Here is a 10,940-nt window from a genome sequence, read left to right as displayed (position 1 = left end):
CATCACTAGACGTATATCTATTTACAAAATTGGCTGATGATTTATTCCTCCCAAAGCTCTAAGAAATTAAGTTTCTCACTATTAAAACCTAAGACAGGACAAACATTTAAGAAATGCCAGTTCTCTGAATATTACCAATTATCTGGTTCACCAGAAATATTTACGAATCCTTTACACCAAAAAATTCTGTGTGTAGGTATAGGTGGATGATTGTACTTTAGAATCTTCACCTTTACTGATGTAATTAAAACTATTAAACTCTATGTCTCTTAAGCTTTAGATTTTTTGAGGTTGGAGTCAGATCATCCATTTCTGTCCCTAATAGAAAATAAATCACATATTAAAAATTCCAACCAATATCCAGAAATTCCCTTTCACTGAATTTGAGTCCAATATGAATGATTAATGTTATATATTTCAAATAATTCAGTTGTACAAGAAGTGAATTTTAGAGTACTTTCTGTCAGCAGAATGACTTTCTGGTGACACAACTAGTGACATACTGGTTTCTCAAAGGAAAAATTACATTACATGATCCAGGTATTGTAGGTAAAGATAAGAATATTGTAGCATTAATTTTCTATGGACTTTGGAGTATTAAAAAAGTCATATCTGACACATTATCATACTTCAAAATTTATTTATTTTTTATTTTTATTTGTTATTTTCAGTTATACATGACAATATATCAACATGTATTTTGATATATTTATATAAGCATGAAATATATCTTAGTATGTACATGATGTTGAGATTCACTGTGATGTATTCATATATGTACATAGGAAAGTTATGTCATATTCATTCCACTATCTTTTCTATTCCTATTTCCCATCCTTTCCCTTCATTTCCCTTTTTCTAATCCAATAAAATTCTATTCTTCCCCTCCCCCACCTTATTGTAAGTTAGCATCTACATATCAGAGAGAACATTCAACCTTTAGGTTTTTGGGATTGGTTTATTTCATTTAGCTGATAGTCTCCAGATCCATCCACACCCTAGTGAATTTCATAAAGCCATTCTTCTTAATGGCTGAGTAATATTCCATTGTGTTCATAGGCCATCATTTCTTTATCCATTTACCTACTGATGGTCATCTAGGTTGGTTTCATAGCTTAGCTATTGTGAATTGTATTGCTATAAACATTGATGTGTCTGTGTCACTGTAGTATGCTGATTTTAAGTCCTTTGGATATATACCAAAGAGTGGCATACTTCATAATTTTTAATGTAACTACAATGTACATTTGGTACAGTTGCTGAACATTTCTCACCTCCCACATACTACAACACTACTCATTCTACTAACTACATGTATTACTCTAATACCACTATACTAAGGAACTTATATCAACTCTATAACATAATAATAAATATTATTTTCATATACATATGACAATATAATTAAGTATAAATACATAAACTTGCAAATATCAAATGTACATACACACAATATTTCCAGATCACATTTTAAGAATATAAACAAGAATTTGAGCCCAGTTTTGCCTAAATTCCAAAATACCTAAACAAAAATAACAGTTTAAGTTTTAAAATAAAATATATGTAAATATTTAAAGATGAAACAGAAAAGTGAATCATTGAAATAGAGTATTTTATGAAAATAACTTATAAATTCATTTCCATTCACTTTCTCATCCAGAAGGATATATATGTAGATATATACACTAACACACACAGAGACACATAATAAACTAAATATAGTTTCTAAAAAAGCTAAAAACAGATTGTAAAGAGCTAAAAATAACTGGAGTTTCTTCAATTCAGCTTTCTTACTTTAGAAATTACCACATGAAGCACAGTCAAAATTTGGACTTAGCTCTAAATAGCAGAAATGGAAACTCTAGCTCTTAATACATTTAGAATATTTCAATAGTGTCATACCTCTTATATTCAGTCAATATAATTTTTAGTTATATCATGGAAAAAGAATTGTGATATAATAACTATACAGTTTCTTGAAGAATGTTTGTATTTATTTCATTTTAAATATGGTATGTGTTTTTCCCCCGAAAGGAACATAATGAAATGCAAAATCTCTTCTGAGAAATGAATTTTCTATCATCTATGTAAAACCATACGACTATATACTGTGGTATTTCACTTAAAATTCTTGCCTTCAAAGTGTGTTAGAGGACAAAATTACAGATTATAGCAATTCCTTTATATCCAAACCCAGGCTAATGACTAGAATTCAGATAGTAAAAAAGTTGAATTACACATTTGAGCTAGAAATGGCCTCTTAGGCTTTTAGCCTGTCTCCCTGAAAGCAGGAGAACCAATTTAATCAAACAGTGTGAAGAGAGTGACAGATGAAAAGTGCATCAATCCCTGTAGGTCTGGCATGACTTGAAAGACAAAATCTATCACAATGAATTAAAAGCCCAATGTAAAAGAGAAACAGACAGATCTACTTGATTTACATGTCCTCTCTATCAGAGAAAGGATAAAGATTGCTGAAGCCCAAAGCTAGAAGCATGCTCCAGGTTTAGAGGAGGAGTGTCAGGACAGCACAACCCCCAAATGACAAAGCCATAGACCCTCTACATCTAAGTTTCAGCCATTAGCTCGAACATTTACAGTTTAGAACAACCTGCAAAGCATTTAACATCAATGCAAGTCTAGAAAGTGCACTTTAAAGTTGTTGATATATTTGTGGGTAACTTTTAAAATTTCATTAGAAGAGCCTTACAAATTAAATCAGTGCAGTGGAAAAATTAGAGAAAGGACTTATTAAATAATTGATGTGTCCAAGAGTTTATAACTCCTTAGATAACACTTTTATCTTTGTAATACCAGTAAATGAGCACTCATCACTGAACATAACTTCTTAGTTTTTGATAACCATTAGACAATAAAAGGCCCAGAAAATAGTGAGGCTAAGATCTTTGCTTTTCCTATAAAGTTTATCATTTCCATCTTTATTATGGAATGTCTCTATTCCTCTTCTGTCCTCCCTCATACTATCTGGTCTCACTGTCTTTTTCCTTCTCCCCCTGACCTGTGTTTTTCATTATTCCTCCTGAATTACATAGCTTCAGTCCTTTTCTTCATGTCCTGTGCTCAGGACAGAAAGAAAGAAAAAGAAAATACCCCGGTGGAGCTTCAGACTGAAACATTTGATATGAAAACAAATTGTTCTCTTGATAATACCCCAACTAATTAATCTGTAATTAATTTTTCTAATCATCATTAAAAACTCCTGTCCATTTTTTTCTATAATTCTTAAGGCTCTTTTCAATTATCTTAAATTATTAGGTTAAAGAACTTTCACAGAGGTGATTTCCTCTACATATTGATGGGATGAGTGAGATGAGGAACTCTCTGTTCTACCAATAATGTGAGGTATCTTAGTGTGGAAGATACTCTCAAATATGTGTTTTGAGAATTTCCTAAATGACTACAAACAAATATTTTAATATATAGACACAGATCTTTCTATACTTGGCCAACAAAGTAGTGGGGTTATTTTTTGTAAAATACACATGATAGGTCTGATTTTTTGCCCTTTTTTGCCATTTTGTTGTTATAATAAGTAAAGGAATATGTTAAAGAATGGGAATATACGTATATAACATTTATATAAATAGATACGTAATTTATAAAATAATAAACTAACAAAAATTCTAGGTTTACAAAGTCTTTCCAACAGTTATTTTCTATAAATCAAACAATGCATCATTGATTTTTGTTAGGAACAGCATAAGGAATCAGAATGCAATACTTTACTATTAAAAAAGAAAAACCCAGCTGAGATCAAATTTGGTTTCAAAACAAAACCTTACTTTTGAAAAGTAGATCATGGAACTGTTTAGTTTAGGCTCTTTGACTTCAGGGGAGAGAATATAAAAGAAAAATTGTTAGGAGATAATACTTTAAAATAGCTGTCAGGGAAAAAATTCTTTGAAATATTTAGATACAGCTAAAGAATGAAACACTTAAAAAATCTTTAGTATATGCTTCCCATTTTATAACTTTTGATTGTTTGGCACATTCATCTTTGAATTTTACTTCAGTAAAAAAGCATTATTACCTCTTCAACTTTACATGTTAAGATTTTAGGAAAAATTTATATATCCTCTTCAGTTTTAGTCTCTAAATATTGTGTAGAAAAAAATTATGATAAATGAAGAAATCCTATTTTTGAAAAATAAAAATACTATATTTATATCTAGTGAACACACATTCAGTACATCCTCTAGTCTATGTATTAAAAAATGTCATACCAGTTTCTAAGAGCAAGCATATTATTTTTATTTGTTTTTTAAAATTTATTTATTTTAATTAGATATATGATAGCTGAATGCATTTTGATTAATTGTACACAATTGCAGCACAACTTTCATTTCTCCGATTGTACACGATGTAGCATCACACCATATGTGCAGCCATACATGTACCTAGGTAATTATGCTCATCACATTCCATTATTTTTATTTCTTGATAATCGATATAGTTTGCAAAATGGCCAGTTGCACTGAATCTAAAAATAATTGTTTTACCCTACATTTTTGCTGCTGTGATTGAAAGACCAGACAAGAAAAGGAGAGGATGAAAATTTTAGTTTATTGTTTCCTTGCAGTTTCAGTCTTTAGTTGGAGGGCATCAATCTGGGGCTCAGATAACAGAGGCAGAACATCATGGTGGAAGGGTGTGGCATAGAAAAGCAGTTGGGAAAATGGCACCAGAGAGGTGGGGGGAGACTCTTGCTTACCAAGGACAGATTATAAACCCCAAGAGCATACCTCCTGCCACCCGTGTCCTCCAGCCACACCCTACCTACTTACAATTAAAACCTAGTTAATCTCTATCAGTTGATTAATGCACTGATTATATTAAGGCTCTTATAACCCAATCATTTCACTTCTGAACTTGTTTGCATTGTCTCACACAAGAGCTTTTGGGAACACCTCATGTCTACACCATAATGATAATTTAATTGGCTCAGTCATTTTGCTGCCTGTTAAATGGTATCATGTGTCCATGTAAATCTCTAGAGAAATTATATTTTGTGACATGCTTGAGTGACCAACTGTAATTTTAAATGTATTCCACATAGACAAACACATAAACAGAATTTCTTTAAGATATAAATTCTTAGGAAAAGATTACATGAATAAAAATATCTATCTAAAGTAAGTTAATGCAAAAAGGATTTCAAAACTATTTTTTTCCTGGATATAATAAAATGGTGTCATAAACAATATTAGTACCCATAGAGATTGTTGGATTATGAAAATGTATATTGTATACTATTGTTTCTATAAATATAAAAATGTTGTATTTGACAGGGGTCAAGATTGAAGTACCAAAAGCCGTTAAAACTGACTTTAAACTCTGTATATGAGATGCCGTCTATGAAGCTGAAACTAAGATTCTATGACTAAATATTTAAATGTTGTTAAAGAACAAAACAAAGAAAGATTTCCGGGGAGTCACTGTTTGGAGAAATTGTATAGCAGTTTACAATGATGCTACTAAAATGAGTTCCAAATATATGAAAAGAGTAACTGTGGCTTTTGAATGTTATTTTAAAAATCACCAAGAGTGAGCATAACTAGTAATAAATTCACCAAGGCATCAATTTATTTGAAATTTATTTTTTTTCTTTTTATTATATGTGATACTTACTAAAATCATTACATTTGTCCATTAAAGCATCTTGGTATCCTCAGCTCCTATCCATTTCCTACTGTATTTTCAATAGTTTTGTTAAAATTTTCATAGTATAGTCATTTTCATATATATATATATATATATATTATCCCATAGAGTATTGCTGAATAAAACATTATCAAACTGATAAGAACAGATACTACACTTGATCTTCGCCAAAAGGCCCAGAAGCGATATCCATTATTTAGAATTTTTAAAATTAGAATTTATAGTGTTCCAAGGATTTATTTTTCTATAGTATGTGTATTACATTTTTATCTGAGTAGACAGTGGAGGATTAAGAAAAACACTCAGCTCTGTTGAGCCACCAGGAAACTGAGCACAGGATGTGGATAAACTAATGTTTTACAAAAACTTGTTAAGAATGGTGGTCACCTTTCCTTTGTTTATAGAATAAAAATGCCAGGAAACAAAACATGTGCTTAGAGATGAGAGATTTATTTTCTGGAAACATTTGTTTTCTTTTTCTTCATATGAAACAATAGAATCTGGGATGCAACAGTAAAGTCCAGAGTAAGAAGTTAAACCAAAATTAACAGGATTATTTATAACCAGGTACAGTGGTGCAGCATATGATCCCAGTGATTCAGAAGACTTGCAGGAGGCTTGCAAGTTCAAGGCCAGCCTGGGCAATTTAGGGAGACCTTCCTTCGAAATAATTCATAAAAAGGACGGGGGCTAGCTGAATGATAAAGGCCCTGGATTTAATCCCCAGCACAAAAGAAAGAAAGGAAGGAAGAAGAGAAAAAAGGAAGGAAGGGAGGGAGAGAGGGAGAGAAGGAGGGAGGGGAGGGTTGAAAGAAGGAGGGAAGGAAGGCAGGCAATAAAGCAGGGTGGGTTGAAAATCTCTTTGTGGGACAGCTAGAGCACTGATCTTATTTTCTCATCCAGTATGCAGACTGAGAACAGGGTCCTTAACATCCAGAGAAAAGTTACTGGGACATTTCAGTTTCATCCACTGGAAAATCGAAGGTCTCAGGAAAAACATTACTATAATCACAGCAACCTGAGATTAAAATACTGGATCCATTTGCTTATTGAAGTAAGTGAACATTTCACTTAATGGAGAGCTGTTAAAAGTAGATTATAACATCAAAAACCATTCTCTGGGAATCTGATTCTGTTATGGAGATTGACAGGAACTGACTTTATTGAGGAGTTTATCTCAGGATCAATGCCTGGTTGTTAAGAAGGAAGCAGGATTGAATAGAAAGAAATGTCAAGTTGAAGTTCAGTTTGAACAAAGGCCTGAACTGTTTCTCGGGGGATTCTGGATCTTAGGCCATCATAGTTGTACTTTATGCCCAATCATTAATCAGTGTTTAGTTGGGGATTATTCCAAGAAAAGTTGGTGACTTTTCTTGAGGTGACTTTCTTTAGCTGAGGTAAATAATGGAAAGGGCTCTTCATTTTCTCATTTATAACTAAGAGCTATTGGCTGCTCCCATTACCAGAAGCTGAGAAACTGAGAAACTGAGAAATTGAGTTCTGCAAAGAAAATATGGACAACATTTGAGTGTCTACCACAACCCATCTTGATTTCTTACAATTTTATAAAGTCTCAGCAGTAGTAACTGAAGCTTTATTGTGATTGTGTCACAATCTAATTCTCCCTTTGCTGAAACTTATTTTCTTAGGCTTTATGCAATCATTGATGCCAAGAGCACTTTCCAATAAGATGTCCAACGGAGTCTACTTCCTGTGAAACACAACCTAGTATGCACTCTCAGTGACCTGCTGAATTCATACTTTCAAAAACCTGCAGTTTGGTCTCTATAGACTTAAAGAGTTTCTGGTTCCAAGACAGGAAATTCTTTTCCAGACACCACAGTAAGAGTCCCATTAATCCTCAGATTAAGACTGTCCATTCATTTCTAACTCCCTGTGTTATTAGATTGTCAGGAGAAAAGTCCCAACCAGTCAGGAAGAATTAATTCTGTTTATCTGGATACAATATGCTCTCTGCAACACACAGGATAAGAAATTTACATATAGCATCGAGATGATCAACTTAATGTGTTTTTCACTCTCCATTTCCATTTTTATGTTAAATTGATAAATGCAGTATGAAGGCCTGAGATTGTCATGATGCACACAGGCTAAAGTCATGCAGCTGTGAAGATCTGGGTCACTCCACCTAGTAAACCATCTATGGGCAGAGGTGCTGAGAGTAAACAATGTCTAGAATAGATGGCAAAGGATGAATTTGGCAAGTACCAGTTGTGGTCTTGAGAACAGAAGGGTGAAAATAATTATTGTTTTTTTCTTCTAATAATTATAATATAAATTTTTCTTTGCAAAGAAAATTTAAAAAGTAGTTTTAATAAGCTCTAGTTAATTGATTATGATATAAGATATGATGCAACCACTATACAATGGGGAGATCAATAAGGAAAAATCAATAGATCTTTGGATTAAAAAATAGAAATAAAAGAATTCAATAGTAATCATTTCAAATAAACTTAAAAACTTCATATGAAGGCTCTCATGTTATTATTTCATTATTCACAAATGAAATAATGTTCTCACGAACATAGGGGGGAAAGACCTTAAAATAAAAACTGTATGACTCAGAAAGTATCTCAGAAAACAAATATATAAAACCTTGTGGTAAGACTTACATCTTGACAAGTGATACGTTATACAGCATTGCTAATTCTCTTTTCAGACCCTAATCTACATGATGTTCATATGATGTCATAAAACCAAAAAGTAAATTAATAGATCTGACTTGCATATACAAATCTTAGGAAAAGAGAATAGAAGGAAACTGTTAGGAAAATGCCAGCCTATGTGAGAAGAATGGTTGAAATGCGTGGAAATTTGAATGGAAAAGAAATGGTTAAGTTTGTTATTTTCTTGGTTAATAGCCTTATATATCAGTATTTCAAAGTAGAAAGTAATATTATTTGAGAATTTGATTGAAGTATTCCAGGATGGCCGCAGCAGCCTTAACAAAAAAAAAAAAAAAAAGACAAGTATAACTACCTAGCAAGGAAATTGATGAGCCCATTTTTTTTCTTGTCTTTTTCTGTATTTTTAATCCAGAGAACTAGATTCTTAGGTTTGAAAATGGTAACTATAAATATAAGATTGTAGCATCAAATTATATTTCCTCAGGAGTCTCTCTTCATATCATCTAAACATAAAATATGATGCACAGTGAAGCTTACATATCCTTCCTAAATAGAAAACAGAATTCAAGATGATCAATAGCTACATTTCCAGAGAAACATTGCAACTGGAATACAGTGAAACTGGAGGAATTCAACCATAATTAGAAGCAACAACAGATTTCAAGTTTCCAGTATAACGCATAAACATCATGGAAGTTGCCACCCTATCCTCATAGCAACAAAATGTCAACAACTCTTTGTAGATCTATCAGAGAATTGAGATCACTCATCAAACTGCTATACCAAAAACTGGAAAGGGGCAAATAGAGAATCACAGCTCCCTGGAAAATGAAGATGCTGCATCTGGAATCAGAAAGTGAGTTTTTGCTGGGGGTTGAGCATTTTTTACATTGGGATATTAAAAGCTCCATGGACCAATATCTGATGGGAATCTCCCGAAACCTTAATTTAGAAACCCTCCCATGTTCTCAGAATGACAATGATGAGCATCCTCTCCTGATTCTGGTTGTGGAAGGGGAAAATAATCACTTTAAATATAGGCCTATAGCATGTTGTCCTTAACAAAGAACATCCCAAGAAAACTGTCTTACCTATGGTAAGGGAAATAACTAACTCCAGCCCTTTTCAGCTTTCCTTTTGCATATGAGAGGAGAAGCAGTAAAGTTGAGAAGCACTCATGAAGGTCACAGTCTATAAGCACAAACCTAGTAAAAGTTCTAAAATTAATTATGGCCCCACCTCCTCCCATACCATTCTACCACATTGATCAGGATATTTTGTAATAATAGGGATCACAACTGATAGAACTGAATGGCTCAGAAACTACTGAAGATGAAGTCTCTAGGGAAACATATGGTAGGTAACAGAGGAGACATAACAGAACCCTCGATGAAATTTCAGCCTCTAGCCTAACTCATTTTATTAGAAAGGTATTATCATGAAATCAAAAGCAAACAAACCCATTACATTTTTATTTCCTAACTTTTAATTATTAGTCATTCTTTTATCTTTTTAGTACATTGCCAATCTTTTCTTATATGTTGACCATTTTTTTTCCACTACAGAACTTGGTAAATTGATCAATTTCTTTAAATTTTAAAGTCCAATAGTCTCCAGATCTTTGACATACTTACTAAGGTTCTGAAATTTCTCTGTCTCTTTACACTGTGGCTTTTGTCTTTTAGTCTTCCTTTTGATAATTTTTGTTGAAAGACAGACATGGTTCGTTGAGTTTAAGAATCTAAGGGGACAAGGCCTTCAGTATGAGATTTTTATGTTTTTCTCTCAGTGAGATAGGTTATGTTTCCCTCAGTGCTAGATGTTAAAGGACAAATTTTTCTCTGTTGTTCCTGATTTGTTTGCCTGTGAAGTCAACTTCAGATTTCTCTAGCGACTTCCCTAAGGTCTGAGACATGTTCTTTCAGCTTAATTCCCTCATTATTATACAGGAGTGCGACAGGTTAATGGCAAGGTCTGGGGCAACAGGACATGCTGTACTGTACATTATTTATATCTCAATCTTTTCATAAGCCTATGTTCTGGGTTGTGACTACCACATGTGTTTGTCATTTTTGTTTGTTGTTGTTTTTTGTGGTTTGATTGGTTGGTTAGGTGTCTCCCCATTAGGTGTAACAAGAAGGCTAGAAGTGCTGAGGTTAGGTATCTTCTCCTTCCATATGTGGAAGGCTTGAGGAGTTCATTTTATATATTTTTCCTCCTTTAGGTCTGTAAGGCTCTCTGAAGCCCCAGTCTTTTAGGATCTGGGAGAGTAGTTTCTCTTGAAGACAGGCCTTACTCAGCAAACAGAACTATCTCTGCATGTGTTTAAAATGACTACTTATACCCTCTTCCCCCCTGCAGAAAGAGGAGGAAATATTTCTTCAATCCACACACTTAGGATCTGATAGGTCTCCTATAGGTAAAGGTTGTGGTGAGCCGTTCCTATAGACCGTGGCCGCCATTAGAAGATGGCGCCGGCTTCCACTGTGGCCTGTGATAAACAACTCCTTTTATGGAGAATTGGCGCGCAATCCCTTACCACCCTATGAGAAAGATCCACGTGGCAGTTTGGGATTGGTATGCGGGAGGCTTTATTAGGCTGTGCTTGGG

The 10,940-nt window shown here is 33.5% G+C and overlaps 1 pseudogene; it reads right to left on the bottom strand.

The window, feature by feature from the left end:
- Nucleotides 1-5,744: 5,744 nt before the first annotated feature.
- Nucleotides 5,745-5,869, bottom strand: LOC114097666 (U2 spliceosomal RNA; annotated as a pseudogene).
- Between the last annotated feature and the right edge of the window lie 5,071 nt (nt 5,870-10,940).

The sequence above is a fragment of the Marmota flaviventris genome, chromosome 4, assembly GCF_047511675.1.
Source record: "Marmota flaviventris isolate mMarFla1 chromosome 4, mMarFla1.hap1, whole genome shotgun sequence".
Taxonomy (NCBI): domain Eukaryota; kingdom Metazoa; phylum Chordata; class Mammalia; order Rodentia; family Sciuridae; genus Marmota; species Marmota flaviventris.
The sequence above is the reverse complement of the archived record's forward strand: the minus strand, read 5'-3'. Positions and strand labels throughout refer to the sequence as shown.